The sequence below is a fragment of the Protopterus annectens genome, chromosome 8.part0 (assembly GCF_019279795.1).
Source record: "Protopterus annectens isolate FY-2018-M chromosome 8.part0, PAN1.0, whole genome shotgun sequence".
In the NCBI taxonomy this organism is placed as follows: Eukaryota; Metazoa; Chordata; order Ceratodontiformes; family Protopteridae; genus Protopterus; species Protopterus annectens.
Window position 1 is genome coordinate 733286214 of NC_056741.1, and position 21231 is coordinate 733307444.

Below are 21231 nucleotides of genomic sequence, written 5' to 3' on the forward strand. Positions count from 1 at the left end.
GCAAAAGTCTTAACCACGGCATGGGAGGCTTTGTCAGGGATGTCTCCCATCACAGTGAAGGTCTGCCTCCATGCCTAACTCTTGCTTCAGTGGGAAACTGATTGATAGGCTCTCACCTAGTTCATGAAACAAATGGGTAGAATGGATGGAGCTGGTGTCTGGGGCAAATGGGCTGAATCTTTCCTCTTGTAGAACAAATTGGTCAATGTGGCATTGCAGAAAGTCTTGAAGATAGTCAGATGAGGGGGCACCAAAAAAGATCAGAATTTATTGCAGGAAACCTGTCAGGGGGTTCCATTGTCACCAATTATATTTACAGTCTATACAGAGCCATTGGATGCTATAATATGGAAATTTTTAATGAGGATATAAAGAGGTAAACAATATTCTTATTCTTAATCTCTGATGATATATTGATATATTCGATTAGAACTGAACATGACATGAATATTCTTTTTGTGGGTCTTGAAAAAATGGTACATTCATGAGCTAAAAGATTGGCAAGATTAGAATAATGACTATACATTGTATACCAGCATAAAAACTGAGATATGAATATTGGTACCCGTGAGAAATTTCCATACTGAATACCTGGAAGTTTGGTTGGACACATTAGTACATGCCTCATTGACAAGATCCTATGAAGAGGTAAATTAAAAGTTTAACATCCAAAAATGGAAAATAGCAGCATTGTATTTAGATCAGAGAATATAAGTATGACATTTTTTTGTGCAGCCATTGATAAGGTATACATTCCTGTTCTTCTCTGCAGATACCATTTATCACACCCCGAGTTCAGTTAAATGTATGATAAATTTTAATTGGGGCGATGGAAAACTTAATAGTGTTTTGAGAAACCTGAAGGATGAAAAAGAACACTGTGGATTGGATGTTCTGCATTTATATCTGTATTATAATGCAGTCTAAATAACATTCTGCATTTCTTGCTGATGAAACTTTATGATGTAACATTGAAATATTAAACTGGTTTGAGGAATAACAATAAGAAAGAGTTTGAGAGAAGTTGTTTTGGGTATGTTATGGGAAGAGATATTAGCTAGCATCTTTTTGTGTTGAAGCAAGCCCTGAAGACTTTAAACCAGCTATTTCATAATAAGGACTCAGAAGCTATGGATGATATTTTTTGCTTGTTGGGTACAGTGAACTTTGTATACAGTGAAAAGGGGATTATTTTTTTTTTTTGAAAAAGAGAAACATCAGGATAATGGAATCGAATGGATAAGCATGGCTAGAGACTTGAGTTTGTAAAACAAGCACTGCCTATGCTAATTTCACTATTAGCAGATGGTAGAAATGACATACAGATGACAAACAGATAACAAGAGATGTGGGGTGCAGAGAGGCTTCCATCAAATATTATAGCAATAACCCATGCCTGGGTGTGGGTAATGCGGGATTTAACCACGGTTGGCGTGGTTTGGTCCCGAGGGCAAAGCCCGAGGGCCCAAACAAAGACAACCATGGTTAAATCCCGCATTACCCACACCCAGAAGTGGGTTATTGCTATTATACAATGACATTATTTAAGAAAAGAAATAATTACTTTTCTTAAATAATGGCATTGTATAATGCCTCTTTGCTGCCCTTCCGCAGCTGTCTGGTATTCCGCGGCAGTTCTGATGTACTGCGCATGCCTCGCAGTACATCAGAGCTGTGGGCAAAAGCATAAGATCTCTATGTTAAATGGGTTTAACATAGCCACAGCTTTAAAAAAAATAAACGAGATCTCTTGCTTATTTTAAAACTGTCTCGCTATGTTAAACCCATTTAAGAGACAGGTTTAAAAGCAACAGAGAACGCAAGATCTCCATTGCTTTACACTGTGTTGCTATGTTAAAGGAGTTTAACATAGCGAGACAGCTTTAAAATAAGCAACGGAGATCTGCGTTGCTTTTTTTAAACCTGTGTCGCTATGTTAAACTCTTTTAACATAGCGAGACAGTGTTTTATACTAACAGAAAAAGTCCGGGCAACCGGACCTTTTTCCATTAGTATATTGAGGGATTTACAACGGGCATGCTGGTTGGGCTGGCCAATCAGCGTGCACATTTTAGAGGAAGAATTGTATAATTTTTTTCTTACAATGTTTTGTGATTCATTTGACTTTTTGTTTGATGAAGTAATCATTATATAAATATATTGCTGATGCTGGGATGTAAATAAATCAGATGTTATATAAAGGAAAGGAGGCAGTGAGGTTTAATGAGTTATAGAGAAAGGAACAAAAACTTTGTATGGTTGCTAGGAATCTCATTAAATGTAAAAAATAAAATGTTATTATAGCTGTTTTGTGACCTGAGGAGAACTTGGATGCAGGAACATTTGAATCCTATACCAGTTTCATGACCATTTCCAGAAGAAGGCTGCTTTGGAATTACATGAGCACAATAAATTAATCTACTTAAAATGATTCCAGGTTTAGGTTCATAGGTGTGTACTAGGCTAACAGCCCTGGAGCCTATTAGTCTAGCACAAGAAGATTCTCTGGCATCATGCCGCCCAAAGTTTGCTCCCAGTGCCCCTGTCAAGCAAAGCCACTGAAGTGATAACAGGGGTGAACTTACAATTGCCCATCCACTCATCAAGATTTCTCTTAAAGAGGGCCAGTGAAGTGCTCAGCTTGACATGAATGGGAAGTTTGTTCCAGAGTATAGGAAGTCTCTGGGTTAGGAAACTGTCCCTCCAACATGTTCTGTTTATTGTGGTAATGAGGTTTAGGTCCCTGGAGTGTGTGGCATGGAGGGATTGAGATTTCTTTAGGTGTAGCATATCTAGCAGCTCTGGTTCAGACATGGCTTTGTAGGTCAAGCAGCGATCACCTCTAAGTAGGTGATAAGACACAGAGTTTTTTGTGTCTGTCCATATAGGGCATGTATCTAAGGCATAAGATCCTCTTAGTGAGGTATTTTTATGACCTTTCCAGTTGTTGTAGGTGTCTAGTGAGGTACATACCAAACGGGGCATTGTATTATATAATAAGACTAATGAGGGATGAGTAGAGTGGGATTATGATATCTTTCTTCCTGTGCCACATAGAAGGACTTTCTGTCTACAGTGGCAATGTGGTTATCAAAGGAGAGGTTGCTGTCAACCTGTGTCCCCAGGTCTCTTATCACACCTTTGGTGTTTAGTGGACTACCACCTATGTGGTTGTTCATGGGCACTGAATTTTTCCCAAAGGGAATGACAGCGCACTTTTTGGCATAGAGCTTAAGGCCATGATTCTGGCACCAGTCATTGGTGTCAATGAGACCTTTTTGTACAATGTCTACATCAGTTGGAGAATCAATAATGGCTCCCAGATTGCAATCATTTGTGAACTTTTTCAGCCAGAGTCCCTTTGTGTTGGCTTGAACTACAGAGAAGTAGATGCCAAACAGGAGAGGACCTAGGACTGATCCCTGTGGGACACCACTTGTAACTGGTTGGTAGTCAGATTTGGAGTCCGCTACTTTCACAGTGTGGGTTCTATCAGTGAGCCAGTTGGCAGCCCATCTTATGACATAGAAGTTTATGCCTAGTTTAGTGAGTCTATCTATGATTCCTGAGTGAGGGAATGTTGTTGAAGGCCTTGGCAAGCTCTAGGTAGGCTGTGTGAACTACCTTGCCCTCATCCACAGCTCTGAAGACAGACTCAAAGATGTCTATCAGGTAGACATGATCCTACCTTTCACAGACCCAAACTGCGTGGGGTCCAGAGTTTGGAGATTCCCTATGTCCTTATTTATAAGGTCCATGATGATGTACTCCATATCTTTACATATCAGATTCGTCAGACTAATGCGGTGGTAGTTCCCAGGGTCAGTAGTTGGTCCCCCTTTGTGGAGTGGGATGACCATAGCAGTGCACCATTCAGTAGGAACAAAGCCTGAAATGAGGCTGTGATTGAACAGGGTACTCAGGTGTGGTGCCAGTTCACTTTGTAATTCACGTAGAACACAGCCAGGGATATTATCAGGTCCCATGGAAGCTGTATTCTTGGCTTTGGACAGTGCGGTTTTTACCTGTGTAGCTGTGATAATAGAGACTTGGCATTCCTCAGGTATTGTGATAGGCCCTTTAGGGGGTGAAAGGGAGGTAAAGTTTGCACTGAACCTGTTGGCCAATATGTTAGCAATATCAGTTGGTTCTGTATATGTATTGCCATTGTGCTGTAACTCAGAGCAGATCTGAGTATTGCCATGTAGATTCTTGACATAACTATAGAATGCCTTGTGGTTGTCTTTAGAATCTGCAGCAATTTTGTTTTTGTAGCTAGCTTTAGAGGATTTGATGATGGATCTCAGTTTTTTGCTGAAGCTAACAAGGAAGTTTTTCCAGTCTTGGAAATTCACCCTTTTCTGCAACAGTTTTTTCCTTCTGTTGTAGAGTTTGTTTATGGTGGGGGACCACCAGATTGGCTTCCTTTTTTTGGAGGAGAGCATCTTGGTTCTGTTTGGTATGGCCCATTCCCTGCACTTGTGTATCTGCTCATACAGTGCATTGGTGTATGATTCAGCAGTCATGCACTTATTTTCCATTTGCATGGGTGCCGTGAAGTTAGCCACCTCTGTTTTCAGAAGCCCAAAATTGGCTTTGGAGAAGTTTTTTTATGGTGGTTTCCTTTGGAGGGGATGAGGGTGGGATGTGGATATCCATGGTGATTAGCTTGTGGTCAGATCTGACCAGGGAGGAGTTGATTACTGGTGTAGAGCAATGGTCGCCCATGTTAGTAATGACCAGGTCAAGGATGTTTCTACCCCTGGTGGGGGTAAGAATGAGTTGGTCCAGGATGTTGGAATTAATGAATTTCAGAAAACGTTGAGCAAGTGTGTTGGTACATGAGTAATTTTCCCAGTTAATGGAGGGGTAGTTAAAGTGTCCTAGTATAAGGGTATTGGGTTGTACCCTAATATTTTCCAGTGTGTTTAGGAATGTGTAGTGGGAGTCTTGGGACATGGTGGGGGATCTATAGCAGGCTACAACCTGGATTGCAGTTTTACCCAGTGTTAGTTGTACGTGAAGTATCTCTGATGCGTTATGTTGGGTTACTAGTCTGGAGGTGTGCATATCCTTTATGAATATGGAGACACCACTGCCTTTAGTGCTTCGGTCCAGGTTTAGGGGCCGAAAGGTTTGGTATGAATTATAGCCTGGAAGTGCTGGGATGCTCTCCAGAGCCTTGAACCAGGTCTTGGTCACTGCATAGATGTCGATGTTCTCTATTTTAAAGAGTGCTTCGAGTGAGTGTATTTTGAGATTTAGACTTCTAGCGTTGAGTAGCATTTTGTTTGCTTGTAGCTGTTATGGTGATAATTTTGTCTTCAGGACATTGCCTAAAAAAGGCACTATAGGAGTGGCAAGAGCCTTGGCCAGTATCTGGAATCCCTGGGGTGACAGGTGTAGGCCATCTCTGGCGAAGCATCGAGGTCTGTCGATCATGTCATCCCAGGCAGACAGATACTGTATCTCCTTAGAATAACACCAGAAACTTAGCCAATTGTTGAAGTCAATCATTTTCTGCTTGTACTGTGGTATCATTCTGGGTGACGGTAGGATGGTACTCAGAACTAGGGTCATACCTGCCTGGGCTACAAGATCTGAGAGCTCCTCTATGTCTCTTTTCATGTGGTCTAGGGAGGTACAGCTCAGGTCATTCACACCAACATGGACAATGACAGAGTCATATTTGTACCTGTTGTGGAGTGACCTAAGTCCATGTGTTGTGTGGCGGATCCTGGCACCTGACAGGCAGATGACTGTAACTTTCTCCTTATTCAGCCTAGTGAGTGGGACATCAGTGGGCCTTACTATTGAGTCACCTATGACTAGTGTATTGGGTAATTTGTTTTGCCTTATGGGCTCTGGTTGAGTGGCACACTGTTTATGTGAGCTATGTGTCTCATGGTTTGTGCTGGGATGTGGTGGTTGTTTGTGTTTCTGCCTCGGAGGTCTCTGTTGTTTGTGCAGATTTTTATTGAGAGCCTCCATGAAAGTAGGTGTGTGTTTTGTGTTACTATGTGAGGGTTGTGGTGGTGTAAGTTCTGAAGGGCTATGTGGTGAATGTGGTGTGGTGCAGGTGTTAACCTTCTCCTCTTGACTGGCTAATCCAGTCTTGGCTGGAGAGTGCTTGGCTTCCAATTTTGCTATATATGTGCATCTCTCACAAGTCATAATGTTGGGAGGTAAGAGGAGAGGGTTGTCTGTGTACATGAGGCAGTTGCTACACTGCCTCAGGATGCCCAAGTTCACCAAGTTGACAGGAGAAAGCACAGGGGACAGTCCTTTAGACATGCCTGGATATTAACTCAGTAATATTAAGTACTGAAGCCTTTTACAGGAAAACTGTCACTCAAAGTGTCTGAGTCTGTACAGAGCACTGCCAAACACTCGAGGGGAAACCAATACACAGACCCTGAAAATTTAAGGATGAAGTATTTAGGCAGATATTCTGAAGTTAGGAAGAAATCAAGCAGTACTTACTGAAAATAAAGAAATAGCTTGTCAAGAATGATGAAAAGAGGGGAGTCACATGAATGGCTACTGCCTGGCTACTACTAATGCTAGTCTCAGCACAGATTCACGCTGTTGGGATACAATACTCTTTTGCTTCTTCTCTCACCAGAAGCAAAATGTTAACACCAATCCCAAGAAGAGAAGCAGGCCACAGCCTGTTTGGTGATCCACAGTCTTGTTCCAGATGTGGCAAGGGTCTGCAGGCTTGTAGCCTTTTTCTGGTAGATGCCTCGAATAGCAACCAGACCAGTCAGGTATGTTAAGCACAGACACTCACTCTCCAACCAGAAAGAGTCAGGAATCAATGCACTCTGCTCCTCCTCTCACCAGGATCAGAATGTAAGCACAGATTCCAAGCTGTCACCTGTAAAGCAGTTATTAACCTTTCTGGTGATCAGCAGTCTCCAGGAAATAATGTAACTGCACTCCTTCTCTCACCAGGAGAAAACAGAAGCACTAATCCCAAGATGACTACTGAAAGGCAGAATGTGGGCTCACCAATCACTGGTGGTCTTGCAATAGATGCTTAAAGGTAGGATGAAAAAAATGATTTATCCTAAACACTGCAGCATGCACTAGAGGAGTTAGATGTGAAAGTAGGTAACTTAAGTTTTACCTGTCTAAAAAGTTAAGTTTTAGTGGTGAGTCACTATTTTTAAAACAGCAAGATAGACTGAAAGGGGGTGGCCACTTTTTTATTCTGGTACTATGGAATACAGTAGAATGGTGAATACATTTAAATAGTCGAAGGGGAGTAATTTCACAAAATGATAATTTTGTGCTTACTCACACCAACCAGTAAAAGCAGAGAGGAAATAAGATATATGGTCAAATTAACATAAGGAGCAAGTGGTGTTTAAGAACACAACAGTAACCTGTTCTGTCTGACTCACAAGAGACAGAGCTGTGGTGTCTTTTCAAGTTTTAATATGCAGTTAAAAGCAGAATGCAAGTAAAACACAGTGAAAAGAAAACAAATCATGGTGTACAAAATTGAAAAAGGCAATAAAGCAATACAGAATACAACACATAAAAAGCAAACCAACCTTTCCCTCACAGCAAACTGCAGCAGAGTCTGGGTGAGCCTTTCCAGTAAAGGAAATGCATTGATTGTTCTCAACTACAAAATTGTTCTGAAGTTAAATACAACTTTTGTTAAGTTTGGAAATCTACAGAAGGTTGTAAATGATCATGGATTCAGTTCTCTAGTAATAAATTTCAACAATGAGCAATCCAACATGTATGTAGATGTATTGAAGCAATTGTCTTGCTGAGAGTGTAGTGTAAACTGTGAAGAAAATATTTAAAGCAAGGCGAACCTTTGCTTGCTCTTATATATTTCAGATCAACCACTTGTATTATGACTGGAACTAGTCCAGCAGAACCCCTAATGACTTTTCTTCTAGGGAAGATTATACAGTCCATCTGGCCTAACAAATGACATATCCTGCAGAAACATGTAGCCCAGAGAAGAAGCCAGACCAATATTATAATCATTGCTATGATGTGAGATCTTTAACAGGGTTACATTCCTAAAATATTGATCGTGTTAGAATGATGAGGCATCATCTATATCTGCAGTGGACATGGATAAAAGGCACATTCTGAAAGTGTTATGCTGTAGAAACAGAGCAGGGAACTGTGCTTTTATGCAACTAGCTTCACCTTCAAGCACGTTCTACTGTTCAACCAACAAGGGGGACAGTGCCAGCTCCTTCAAATGGTAGTCCTAACTATCCATTTTTTAATGCAGTGCAACTCTTTTTTAGACTGTACAAGTTTCATATTTTTCAATAACCTCTCAAACTGAAAAGAAATTAATCATTTCCAAATCTAACCATATTAGTAAACCAGTTGTCAGACTGAGCTTACAATTTTTTTTCTATTTTTCTTCCTTTAACATCAGTAATGTAAAAGTTATTTGCATGAAAAATGTTTCATTAACTAAGTAAAATAAATAAATCGATAAGTAAATGAATATCTAAGATATCAGTTTTTAAAGGAAACATATCTTATATTGGCAGTAGATGGGAAGGGGAGACTAAGTGCCTTTTTGTAGTTAGAAGTTAGTGTTTTACTGTATTAAATATGCAGAGCAATAGTTTGTGAAGTGGAAGCAGACTGTAATTATTTTCAATACATTTACACCATTAAATAAGCATGACTACTTATTTACTTAATTTTAATTTATTTGCTTACTTACTTACTAATGTATTAGTTTGTCATCTGACTGTGTTGAAAGATCATTGTTTACAAAACAGAGGCACTCAGAATGCTCATGAGCTTTTCCCTATTCATAAGTACATGAAAAGCTGATATTGGTAAGAATGATTTTTCAAATCAGCTGTCAGAAAGTTGCATCTTTACTATGTCAGATAGCAACCATATAACAGGGAATGCGTAGATGTCAGATGGACTCCATTGCTTTCAAGTGGAAACATAAACATAGCATTAATAGGATAGAATTTCAGTATGGGAATAAGTGCTTTGCTCCACTTATCTCATATTTTCTGTGTGGATTATTGATAAAACACATTCACTTCTATTAACTGATCTGTCTACAATGTATACTACAGTATTTCAGTGAGGTTTAGAGTGATCGTACAATTTTATATTAATTCAAGAGATGCCAGTGAACTCTAGGGATCTGTTTGGTTGGCAGTCTCATCCATTTCATGCTAGTCATATCTGCTTCACTGTTTCTGTTAACTTGATAAATGGAACCTCTTTTCATTTTGATTTCCTCATTCCGATTTCTGGCCTCGGTAATAACATTCATTATGTGCAGTAACAAGCACTGAAATTTGGAGGTCTTGTCTCTTAAAAAACTATTCTTAATTTAACTGTGATGGTCACATGACCTGTACCATTGACCACCAGGTTATATGTCAGTGACAGGAGATATGGCCTGTTGATCTCTTCTTCTGACTGTCAAATTATAAACAAGGTATGATTAACTTTAGCAGCATGATGCAAATGCACAGTGCTGCCTCAGGTTATGACTAACACACGCTGTACTCAAATAAGCCTTACACTGAACAGCTGGAAAGCAGATTTGCAGTCTTAGACTTCCAGTCAGGATTTGACCCATCTTGCTTTCATCCCAGCACCTTCCAGTGCAGTCTTACCAACAATAATTACGAGATGGCTGAAATTATTTTGCAAACAGACACACACACACACACACACACACACACACACACACACACACACACACACACACACACACACACGCACACACACCAACAGGGACCAATTACACCTTTAAAATACCAGTACTTCCTTCCTGTCTTTATGTTAATGTTATCACCAACTAGACCAAGAACAAAATTACTGTCCACTCTTAACATTAACTAACCAAAATGTAAATCATTTGGTAACTATGGCTAAAACAGCCAAACACTAACATTTAATGATTCACCTGTAGTGTACCGATACTCTTTTATGTGTTAATAAATAAATCACTAGCCACAAAACTTTGTAATTGAATAGAAAATACTGAACTTATTAGAAATTGGTCAACTCATAAAAAAGATATATATATATATATATATATATATATATATATATATATATATATATATATATATATATGGATCTACTTTGGAAGGTCGAACCTTATATAATCAAACTCCATTTTTGTTTGACAAAAATCATGAAAGTTTAATTACCTGAATTTATCTGGATAACACAATAACTGCCACATCTTCTTTACGTCTTAGTAGGGCAAAACCCTACTTTGGGATGGATAGTGATATAAGAGGACCTAGGAAGGAGACTACATATCCACTGACTATACCTGTACAGTATAGTAATTTATTTATTTATTTGCAGTTGGTTTACCAGGATAGTCCATTGGGTCAAAAAGAACCTGTTTTCAATGGAGTCCTGGGAAGAAAAGCTCAAAAACATGCAGAAGATTACAGTAAGATATTTTGTTACAAATTATTATAGTTACTATGGCCTAGTTACAAAAAAAAAAACATTGCAAGTACAACAGACTAGTGATTAATATTCATATACTACAATCTAAAAAGAAAAATTACAATATGATAACTGAGATGTCTTTACATCCAGAGGTAGGTTGCACTAAGAGGTGCATGTTATGCATTCAATATCAAAGGCTTAATACAAATGAGAGCAGGATATACGAGTTAGGAGAGTAAAAGAAAAAGAGGGGAGGAAATTATGTGGGGAGGGAGCAGGAGCATTCCCACTGGGATATTAGATGTGAGTGAAGAGATTTTTTGAATGAAAGGTTGTTTGAGGTGGTGCGGATGGGTGGTGGTATGGAGTTCCACAAATGCTATTGCAGAAGTATTTCGTAAACATTGTTCTATACCTCTTACTGATGACAAGATGAGAGGAGTAGTGGGGGATAGACCTAAGTTTAGGTACAGGAATAAGAAGAATCTTAAGCAGTTATTGTGCTACCCAGATAAATATAAGGGTACTGATGTGAGTCATCTTCCCCGAGGCACCACCCCTTGCGGTAGCTGTAATTATTGTATCTCTATTGAGACTGATACTAGTTACATTAGTCCAAATGATGGATGTAGATTTTACTTTAGAGTACAGGCAAATTGTAACACCAAGGATGTAGTCTACTTGGCTCATTGTGTTGAATGTTCTTCATTTTATATAGGGAAGTGTAACCACAGATTTAGAGATAGAATAAGGGAACATCTTTATTCTATAAAAATTAAATATGAGAATAATGCATTAGCAAAACATGTTATGGCTGAAGGTGAACATCATAGTTTTAAGTTTCATGTTATTGATAGGGTTTATGAATCTCTGAGGAAGGGGGATATTAAAAATCATACTGAAAGGGTCGAGTCAGAATGGATCTTGAGAATGCAATCTTACAAAGGGAAAGGCCTGAATAGCCAAGTCCCAATTAAACCTGTTCTAAAATCAAGGAGACTGTTTAGATAGGAATAATGTCATTATATGTTTTTATTTTTGTTATTTATGTGTGATTATTTATATATATGTATATTTTTTACATGTTTTGAATGTGAAGTTATTGTGGACAGGTTTATTTTAAGTAGGGGTGGGCCGAAGCTACTGATTGGTCTGTTGGTACTATTTAAGGTAGAAGGTTTTATTCTATTAACTATGTGATGAAGCGGTGTTGGAGTTTTACTGTGAAAGCGCTTATTCCTTCAATAAATAGTTTAAAGTAGATTTTTGCATCTTTTCATCTGCCTTGTGTTCCAGATATAGCTTTTTTGCTTATTGGACTTTATAATCATAGTTTAAAATTAAAACGGGCCTATATGAAGCTGGATCTGATTAGTCTTTACTATCTTTCATTATTGCAGCCACCTAAGCTTTTTTCCTGAATGTTGGTGCTTCCCATCTTTTTAAAATACCGTTAAACAAAACCCTGCAGATCATTATTACTTTCTTTCTTCCTAGCTTTCAAACTTCCACTGGAATACCATCTATTCCTGGAGACTTTCCCTCACATTGGTTATGCATCACCATTTTTATTTCATTTCCTCCTGTCTTAACTGTTAATTGCTGAGCCTCAGCTACCTTTAATCTTTGTCATATTTAAGTCTTTCATAAACATTTCTATAAGAGCTTTTTCCTTGATTTCCCCACTTCCCTGCTTTATGCAAATTTTCATAAACTTTCTGAAAAATCTGTAATACCACTACAGGATCTCTGGTTATTTTTCTTGTTTTATGCTCACTAAGTTTGGCAACAACCCTTTCTACTTATTGTTGCCTAAGTTATCATGCCAAATGTTTTTGTGCTCTGGAGTTATTACCAAAACCAGCTGCTTAATAGTCAGGTTTCTAAACTCATGCGTATTATCCATGTACGCCCTCATGTTTTCTTTAGCACTCTGCAATCACACCTCTTCTTGTTCTGTGAGATTCCCCTTCTTCTGCAATACTTTAACATTTGTCAGCCCCTCTAAATAATTCTTGTTACTTCTTAACCATATCTTTTTTCTTTTATTTCTACCTTATTTTTAAACTCCACTTCCATTTTATCCCACTCAACAGGTATAACTTCTGCAGTACTTTCTCTATACACTAATAACTCCTGAATAATATCCACAACCCATTTCTTAAATTCTTCTCTTCTTAACAAGTAGGTAGAAAGAGCCAGTGTCTCATCTTTACTTCATTAACCTGCATTTTTATCTTAGTAATTATTGGCACATGATCTGAAATAGTTATTAGATGTGTATCAATATTCTCAAGTAAATGCACGTGTTTCTGTGGAATATAATTTCTGTCTAGTCTAGCCCAGTTGTAACTTGGGAAATAATATGTAATTCTCTCCAAGTTCCTTCTACTAAATGCACGTCTTCCATAACAAATATTTTCATTAAGTTCTTCAGAAATCTATGTTCTTTTGTTATATTTTCCATTATTGGCCCCCCCAGATACATCCTCATTGTTGCAAATTATATTCCAGCTCTCACCTATAAGTAATATTCCCTGCTGAAAGCTGATTATTTTGCCCAATTTTTTAAAGCTCCATAATAGCTGTTTTAGGCAGAATATAATTCATGTCAGCATAATCCTCTCCCTACTTCTATCATTGTTGGAGTTCCTCTTGCAAATAATATAAGTACTCCTCTTTTTCTTTGTCCCTGATATTCTGCTGTATATCCATCCAGAAATCCTTTCTTTATCAAATTGACATTCTCAGTTCTTTTTAAATGTGTGTCCTGTATCATTGCTATTTGCACTCTGCATTTCTTAATATAATTAAATATTCTTTCCTTTTTGTCTATACCTGTGAGACCATTCACTTTCCAAGGTAATATGGAAGAAGTCACCATTATGAAAAGAAGTCATTATTCCAACCTATTATGTATAACAACTTTTTTAAATGTCTCTTTCCAGTTTTGTGATTTATGCACCAACTAATGTTTGGCAGCTTAATTCCTTTATTCCGTCTTTTCTTATCATCAATATTAGAACCTCTTTCAGATTTTAAAAGACTTTTTTTTTAATGAAAACCCTCAAACAAAAAACTAAACACCCCCAGGACACACCTATAACTTGTTAACTTATGACAAACATGTAAAACTATGTCCATCTTCAAATAGTGACATTTAACCCTACAAGTAGGAGCAATTGTCCCAAATAGACAGTTACTAACAGAGGCCTTGATTAACCTAAAGCTGAGTTTATCCATGCTAAGATGTATGCTATTTCCCATGCTTCTACTTACACTCATTGGTGTCTGTTCATTTTTATCTTTATTGTCCCATGTGTAAAACAACTTGCAAGCTTTTAGAAATCATTAACATTTAGCCTTTAAGAAACCAGTTTTCTAACTTTTTATTGCCCTATTATCAGCTTGTCTCCATGGAAACATAGAGAGAAAAATGTAGTCATCAGCTGCAGGTAAGACAAGCTGAAGCATTCATTGCTAATGGAAAAATGTTCATTATATTTACTGTGCTCTCTTATTTAATTGTTTCCACTTAAAACATGTTGTTAGACTAAGCCAAGGGTCATAATCTAGACATTCCCCTATGCAAAAGTAAGAGACAGCATATCAGCTCTACATATATTATGATCTGTGTACTTTTGAACCCCATTCTCCACCTCAACAAGATTACAGCTTATTACCTTAAACATGCTTTTGTCTATACTTTTTTTCTCTTTTTGCATTGTAATGCTTACATTTCTTAATACTAAAAAAAGAAGAAAAAAAAAGAACGAAAAAAAGAGGCATCTATTTACTTTAGTATCTTTATCAAATAAAAGGACAACTAAAACGCTTCACTGTATGTAATTTATATCATGAAAAGTGTCATAGAAATACTGTTAAGAACAGAAATTGTTTTACTTACAGTTATCTTTTTCCTTCCTCATCCTCTTTCCTCAGAGTTCTTCTAAACAAATATTAATGACATGAAGTTAGGTAAATGCCTTTTATTTTGCCACAGGTTTAGCAAAGTCAACAAAATTCCAGTCTTTCCACTTGTTCTTATATAGCCATATTTCACAAATGTGATTGATGCCTTGAAGTCTCACATTTATTCAATAATTTCTGTGTTGCTGGTCTTTTTCCTGTTTATCTCCATCTCTCATCTCCAGATTCTGGTTCAGATCTCACCTTAGCAAACTTGAGGGAGATAGCCATGGAGGCCTCTGCCTGTCAACAGATGGTGGGATTGTGAGTTTGTGACTTGAGGCAAGGGGTGACTGTATGAAGAATGGACCTTGAAGAAGGATAGAGGGAAAAGTGACATAGTAGTTGATAGTCACAAGGATCTCATTTGACTACAGTTAATGATATCCTTTAATCAGGCCATCTATGCCTGAAGCATACAAAAATGAGGCTTATGCATACTTACTGACCAAGTACTGGGAAAGTACAGTGAGATGTGTGAGCAATATCAAAAAGTTTGACAAGGTAGGATACAAAGGTAAGGTCGCTATGGCACTTTTGCTTATTATTTGGTAAACAATTTCATATTGTGGGGTCTCTTAGTACTCTTAGCATCACAGAAAAGTGGTATATTATTGATGGTGATAGATTAGGCAGTATCTTTGCCCTTTATTGAGGGAGAAAAGGTGACCTGTGCTCTATTAGAAAGCAAGGTAGGGTTCCTCTTGAAAATACTGATGGACATGGTAGGCTTACTTCATGTCAGTTCAGTGGACCTGTTTGTAGCTGTGTTATGGGGTAAAGCAGTTAAAAACTACCCCTATCATCCACTAACAAACTCCATTCTTAATGCCATAATAAGATCAGTTGTGGACAGCTTAAGTGAAATGGAGCAAGTACCTACCCCATCCTACAGAGAGCTGGCCCAAGAATCTGCAGATTTTTTTTTCATTTCAGCTAATTTATGGCCATATAATGAATAAGGATTGAAAACTTATTGGTGATAAGTGAGAAGGGGAATATGACTCCCACATGGAGTTTGTCTTAAAGTTTGTGTTGAATTTCAGAACTGAGGTTAGAGAGCTCATAGAGTTGACAGAAAAGCACATAGAATAAGCACAACAGGAAAAAATATTTGGTATTATCAGGTAGCAAGAACTTGAGAGAATGTACTGTGGGACAAAAGGTAATGTTGCTTGTTCCTATTCAGCAAAATAAGTTACAGACAGCATAGAAGGCATGGGATGAATATTTCACTGCTGTGAGAAATTTTAATTATATTATAGAGTTACCAGGCAGGAGACAGAAACACAAACTCTGTCATGTTAACATGATAAAACTCTACCATGATAGGATTTTCCAAGATGGCTGCACACTGATCAAAAGCTTAACTTTAGCTCTCCCAGTGTGAAAAAAAAAAAGAAACTGAAAGACAAAAGCCAGGAGCTCTCACTTTTAATAAATTCAGTTACAGGCTAGTAAGTACACCACCAGGATGCCAGCAAAGAAGTAACTTAAGAGACCCTAAAAGAATGTTAGTTAGAAAAGGTGAAGATAAAACATTGACTGGGAAGAATCCTGCAGCTGTTCAGCAAAAAGTAGTTCAAGCTCCAGCTTTGGTGCAAAACAAGGCTTCTAGTAATCTAGTGGAAAAAATAAGTTAAATGTGCTCAGAGCTGATTAAAATAAATGAAACAATGAAGGAGTATATCAACTCAAATAACAAAAGGCCGGAAAAAATGGAAGACACTTTAAAGAGGTATGCAGATGAGCTGCTAAAACTGCAAAAATCAGAGGTCATAATGAAGAAAAGACTGATTGAGTATGAGACTGTTCAAGAAAAGATGTTTCAATAAATGGTAGGATAAGAGGACAGAGCATGTAGGGAAAATCTGAGATTTTATGCTGTACTACAGAAATTAGAAGGAACAGACTATATTAACTTTAGTTGAAGGAGCACACCATGTGTTTGCTTTAAATGTGGCCATGAGAAAGCAGCCAAGACCCGAATTAGTAAAGATGCAAACCCAGTAGCAGAAAGACTTGGTCCTGACAAAACTGTGGAAAAAGGGAAAAGTATTAAAAGATGGAGACATTAAAGTGTTTGTAGAAAAGGATTACTCACTGTACACCAGGCAGAAGAGAAAGAAATGTATCCAAGCAATCAGTGAATGCCAAGAGGCAAGTATGAGATTCAAGCTGCTGTATCCAGCTGTCTTTAGAATATTTTTCTTGGACCAACATCATTTTTTGATGCAGAACAGGCTAAATATGAAATACAAAAGTCTGCACAACAAAAAATGAGCCATCAAGGAAAAGATGACTCTGCTTTTTATTCTTCTGATAACAAAGCACGTGGAGAGACTGTCAGTGAAATATTTTCTACTGTTCCAAAGGAAAATGCTTGAGAGACAGAGAAAAGGATAGGAGTTAATTAGAAGAATTGGGAGTACCTTGGAATTGAACCAGAATGTGCTTATATCTATTAAGTATGCTTGGACTTTTACTATTGGCTGGTATAGGCTAGTTAGCCTTGTTCTTTACTCTTGTGCCAGGTTTTCTCAAGTTTTATGTTTTTTGGTTTCACATTTCTTGCAGGATAGAAATGATCAAGTCTAAACATATTTATTTTCTTTATTTTTAAAACAAATCAGCCTAGAACTTACACTGTTTATTCTGAATAAGACAATGGAGCTTTTTAACAGTATATGTGTGTGTGTGTGTGTGTGTGTGTGTGTGTGTGTGTGTGTGTGTGTGTCTGAAAAATGTACCATTTTAGCTTTCGCTGTAGCATCTTTACTTAAAGAAAAATGATACATTTTATACACCTTTTCTACATGTTCCTTCTTTGCCACCTCTTTGCTGAAAAGAACAGTTACAGACCCTAAATGTATACAGCTCTTGAAAGTAACTATAACCATGGTAATTTTTTGCTGTTGTTCCATAAAAAGACTAGTGGGACAATAAAACGGTGGGTTGTGACTTAGTTCATGTAAATAATTATATAGTAACATGAGTAGACTTGTGTGTTACTTTTTAATTATGTATTTCTAAGACAAAGCAACACCTTATTGCTCACTATTGCATTTAAGCAGTCGGTGATGCTAGTAATTTGTAACGTTAAACAAAACTCTGAATGTGTCAAATAGCACGATTCATCACATGGTGTTATTCATTTACTTTCCTGGATGTTGTAACAGGATGCACCTTTAGTTGCCAAAGATCACCATGACTCTCTGAAGCCAGGACTGCAGAGGTGCTGCAAGCCTTGCATGAAGCAGGTTACCATGTGAGATGGAAGCTTTCATAAAACACCTGTTAGTCTGTGTCTTAAGTTTGAAAAGACAGTGGAGTAGTCATAAAAGCACCACTGGTAATGGCACGTACAAGTTCAGTAGCAACAACAGCAGCAGTAATTTTAGGTGAATAATATTACAAATCGTAATAATTGGTTTTATGCTTTGGGCTTATTTCTAGTCATTTAAAGTCATGCAATGTAGCATGACACAACAAATTTACAAGCCTTGATTAGTGGGCTATTCAATGCATGCACACACATACATACAAGTGAGTTAATGAGTGTGTGTGTATGTGTGTGTGTGTGTGTGTGTGTGTGTGTGTGTGTGTGTGTGTGTGTGTTTGTGCATATGTATGTGTGTGTGTGTGTGTGTATGTGATATATATATATATATATATATATATATATATATATATATATATATGGGTCTACTTCTACCCATATAGATGAGTATGCTTTAGTGAAAGTGCATTTGCACGAACATATACTTTCATGAAAAACAGTTCACTGAAGAGAGGTCAAGGTTCCAGGATCCTGTGGTGGTGCAGGTGCATTGATTATTAAGTGGTGTACGGGAGGGGAACCTTTAATGTTTAGATAGCTTGTTATTATAGATCGTGGTATAGTAAGGATAAGGGAATATTCCCTTTTCTCCACTGTAGTGCAATCTTGGAGTTAGTATATATAAGTAGTGGGGGTGTGGGGGGGTGCATGCAAGGGGGCTTGCCCCCCTGTATAAATGTGTTTGCTGTGTTTTTTATTTTGGTTTTCTTGTTCGGTGAAATGTATTTTGCTAAAGTGCATGTTTGTGTAAATGTACTGTCACTAAAGCGTACTTGTCTATCTGGGATTCGATAAACTGTATTCTCAATCGGCAGAAGCAGACCCATACATATATATATATATATATATATATATATATATATATATATATATATATATATATATATACCATATACATACATGCATTTTGTGAGGTTTATTTTTCTATGTAGATTTAGAAGACATGCTAACCATTATTATTTACCATTTCAGTTTGCAGACAATTTGGAATGACTTCAGTAATTGTTTGTTCCAATCATTCCTATGGCAAAATAATCATACAAGAAATAATTCATAGTCAAACTCACAATCATGCTGTCTTCATTGTTTGATGTGTGTAATTTGTGTGATATCACTAAACAATCTTTTCATATTTTTTGGCTGAAGTGGAACATCAATGAATGGGAAACTGAGCTCAGAATGTGCAAAGTACCTCAAATACTGACAGGCACAGCAGTAAAAATGAGATTCAGTAGGAAAAGAAAAGTGACTTAGTGATAGAGACAAAGCAAACATGTTTAAAGTGGCACTCACTTTATAATAAAAATTAAAAATTAGTTTTGGATGTACTGCAGGTTACAGATGTGATGTCCTAAACATACTGACCCACAGCATATTTTTGCATTGGGAAAGCATGTAGATTTTATTTACTGCACTTTATTGTTCTACTCTGAATCCACAATTCAGTTTCAGTGTCATCTGAATAATTTCCATGGCAACTGGTAAGCATGTCACATGGAGAACATCATATAGCCTCACAAGAAACAAGCACATGAAAAATTATCTTTTTTAGTGAAAATGGCCTTGGTAATTAAAATGTTCTGAAATACAGCTTTAGGTATAACTCTAATTAATGTCTATTGAAGCCAACAAAAATATTTTTCTGGAATTAATTTTTCCCATCTAATGCTTTTTTGTTAAGGGGCACCATGCCAAGGTCAGCTTTAACAAAGTCTAAGGCCTTTGATTTTTCACTGCCTCTAGTCTGAAATGGTTTAACAATGTCTCCCATGTAGATTTAAGGGTCTCAAGAGAATGAGACAGAAAGTAACAAATATTTGACAGAAGCAGTATAATACTGCAACATCAAAAGAACTACAGAGTGTGGTACCTTGCCCTGATGGCTTAGGTTTTCAGATCTAATGATTTTATCCCATGAATTTTGGCTTTACTCAGAGATGTATGTAGTTTATCCCTGCCAAACCTTGTAAAAGGGGTATAAGCTCTCTAGCTCTTTGACCTTCTACCAAGGATTTCTAGTGCCACAACTAGACGGTGACCTCCATCAAGTCCAGTAAGCACCACCTGGAGCATATGTTTACTGAGTGACAGTTTCCTTGCATGAGGAATACAAACTCAACAACAGATAATCCACATACAAATGGCACATGATTAAAAAAGAAATTATTTTTAACAAATATACTCCCAGAAATAAACGTACGAGTCAGTGGATCAGAATGAAGTAATGAAGGGTATAATGCATTTTTTAATTATGCTAAATACAGAAAAAAATAAAAGAATGAATGTGGTAAACATCTTGCCAGTATTAAACAAATATTGCTAAATGAATCACATGAAATACATAATCTAATACGATACACACAGTAGCTCCCATAATGCATGCATGTATTTTTAAAATACTACTGAATGTCTTGAAGTCATTCAGAGTGGGAGACCTTTATCCATTGTGAAGCATATTCTTCTGGTATTCCCTCCTCTGTTAGTAACATCTAAAATGACATATCATCAATAACCAATTAAGGAAAGTCTCTTGGGTAACGGTAAAACCATGTACTCTGAAAACAAGGCCTGAGCTATTTGCTCTGTGTAGCAATATGTGATACAGGACATGTTTCTCCATAAAAACTATACTGCGCACGAGTAATAACAAATAATGCCACGAATGTATTTCTTCATCTGCTTCTGTTGTAAAATGTATGCAGTCCAGACTCTTTCTTCTTCTTTTTGTTGCTGTTATCTCTTTTGTGATATCATCCGCTCTCCTTTTAGTATCAGCTAACAACTGCTACTGGTCTTTGTTTTTGGGTTCCTTGTATTCCATTGTGTTAGTATTTTGAGCCTGCTAGCTTTTTGTACTCATCTCTTTCATCTAATGTCCAACTTATAATGTAGTTTACAAATGTGTTGCTCTTCCTTGCAGCTCTCCTTTGAAGTTGTCTTTTTGGTTTACAATGAGTTGTTCATCTTCTAAGTTTCACTGATAGTGTCTACATGTATCTGATTTATGCCTCTTCCCAAAAATAATGTTAGCCATCTCAGTTTTTCAAGTACATGCACCTGATATAAAACTGTACTATATTTCCCTAGGGCTCCATATTTAACAAATAATATCTCTGCCTTTGTTTTATGCTGACATTATCACCCTCCTGACAAGAGGTTGTTTATACTTTTTCACTTTTCTGTGATGTGACGTCCCTTAGCTCCTTAAGGCTTGTATTACTGTAGCATAGGGTATACTTTATTTATTGGTTACACGTTTCTAATAGCGAAGGTCTTGCATCTGTAGCAGTAATCTTGTGCTTCTTTTTTTGGGATTAGCATTCAGAAGTGTTGTAATTAGACCCCTCATGTTATATATTGGACAGAAAGTGTAACACCTTTAAGAGTTAAAAAAATAAGTAATTCTGTAATGCAGATGCCATGGCAGCAGTGACAGCAACATGCGTAACTCAGCAAGAAACATTTTGGTTAATGGGAAA